This window comes from Grampus griseus, assembly GCF_964374135.1.
Source record: "Grampus griseus genome assembly, chromosome: 14".
NCBI classification, from domain to species: domain Eukaryota; kingdom Metazoa; phylum Chordata; class Mammalia; order Artiodactyla; family Delphinidae; genus Grampus; species Grampus griseus.
Genome location: NC_139008.1, coordinates 81670471 through 81672615, shown reverse-complemented (window position 1 = coordinate 81672615; position 2145 = coordinate 81670471). Strand labels below are relative to the sequence as shown.

The 2145-nt window shown below is 48.4% G+C and overlaps 1 pseudogene across 1 annotated transcript; it reads left to right on the top strand.

Moving 5' to 3' along the window:
* Positions 1-519: 519 nt before the first annotated feature.
* Positions 520-1925, top strand: LOC309833008 (adenylyl cyclase-associated protein 1-like; annotated as a pseudogene). The gene has a single exon. The product of its transcript is annotated as an adenylyl cyclase-associated protein 1-like (transcript).
* The last annotated feature ends 220 nt before the right edge of the window (positions 1926-2145 follow it).

The following is a 2145-nucleotide window of genomic DNA, read 5'->3' as shown; positions in this document are numbered from 1 at the left end:
GTGGAGAATCACGATGCACACTCTAGTCTGCAACAGAGAGTTTGGACATTTCCCGCCACAGGCAACCCAAGAGAGCCAATGAGAAGAATAACGTGACCCATGACGACTGTGGGAAATCTCTCTGCCATGTGGAGAATAAATTACAGCAGGGTGAGCCTGCAGGTAAGGGAACCTGTTAGGATCGCAACAGAAGTGGTAAGGGTTTCAACTAAATCAGTAGAAATAAAAATGGATGAAAGAGAGTGATTTGAGAAATGCTGATGCAAAAGATTGTACATTGGTATTCTTCCACTTTTCGTTGCCATTTTTAACCACTTTGGTAGGCCATTTTAATTTCAAAGACTACATAGTTTTTTTTCACACCAGTGAGCCAAATCCTATGGGAAGGTAATGAACATAAGTGTGGCTGGCTTAGAATCTGGCCTCAGTAGAAGAAAAAATCTCCTTAAGAAATGTTTCTAGGGAGAGCGGCTGAGCACAGTCCCGAGGTGAGGCAGAGCTCTGAGCAGGTGCTACATTATGGCTGACATGCAAAATCTGGTAGAAAGATTGGAGAGAGCGGTGGGCCGCCTGAAGGCAGGCTCCGTGCCCCTGACACGCACCGTGGGTATAGAGACAGTGCTGCAAAAGCAGGAACGACTCCATAGGTGCAAGCGTTTGACTCACCGTTGGCCGGTCCTGTGGCAGAGTACCTCAAGATCGGTAAAGAGATTGGGGGAGATGTGCAGAAGCATATGCGGAGACGGCCCACACAGGTCTGAAGTTGGAGTGAGTGCTCTTGGTTACAGCCTCTCAAGGCCAGCAGCCAGCAGGCAATAAGCTTTCTGATTTGTTGGCACCCATCTCCGAGCAGATCCAAGAAGTGATAACCTTTTGGGAGAAGAACCGAGGCAGCAAGTTATTCAATCACCTGTCAGCTGTCAGCGAAAGTACCCAGGCCCTGGGTTGGGTGGCTACGGCTCCCAAGTCTGGTCCCTAAGTGAAGGAAATGAATGATGCTGCCATGTTTTATAGAAACTGACTCCTCAAGGAGTACAAAGATGTGGGCTGGGTCAAAGCTTACTTGAGTATATGGACAGAGCTGTAGGCTTACATTAAACAGTTCCATACCACTGGACTGGCCTGGAGCAAAACCGGGCCATGGCAAAAGAACTGAGTGGATTGCCATCTGGACCCTCTGCTGGATCGGGTCCTACCCACCCCCAGGCCCACCACCCCCTGAGTCCCCACCAGTTCAGGCTCAGATGAGTCTGCTTCCCGCTCAGCACTGTTTGCACAGGTTAATCGGGGGAGAGCATCACACATGCCCTGAAACTTGTATCTGGTGACATGAAGACTCAAAAGAACCCTGCCTTGAACGCTCAGAGTGCTCCAGTACGAGTGGCCCCAAACCATTCTCTGCATCTAAACCAGGAGTCAGCCCATCCCCCAAACCAGTCACAAAGAAGGAGCCAGCTCTACTTGAACTGAAGGGCAAGAAGTGGAGAGTGGAAAATCAGGAGAATGTTCCCAACCTGGTGATAGATGACACAGAGCTGAAACAGGCAGCTTACATATTCAAGTGTGTCAACTCAACATTGCAAATCAAGGGCAAAATTAACTCTGCTACAGTAGCTAACTGTAAGAAACTCGGTCTGGTGTTCGATGACGTGGTGGGCATTGTGGAGATAATCAATTGTAGGGATGTCAAAGTTCAGGTATCGGGTAAAGTGCTAACCATTTCCATCAACGAAACAGATGGCTGCCACGTTTACCTGAGCAAGAATTCCCTGGATTGTGAGATAGTCAGTGCCAAATCTTCTGAGATGAATGTCCTCATTCCTACAGAAGGTGGTGACCTCAATGAGTTCCCAGTCCCTGAGCAGTTCAAGACCATATGGAATGGGCAGAAGTTGGTCACCACAGTGACAGAAATTGCTGGATAAGCAAAGTGCCACTGGGTTCTTTGCCCTCTCCCTCACACTGTGGGATAAATCTGTATCAAGATGGTTCTTTTCTAGATTTCCTCTACCTTTCTGCTCTTAAACTGCTTCTCTGCTTTGAGAAGCACAGCTACCTGCCTTCACTGAAATATACCTCAGGCTGAGATCTGGGGTGGGATAGCAGGTCTTTGATCTTCTGCAGGAAGGTGCAGCTTTTCCGTAT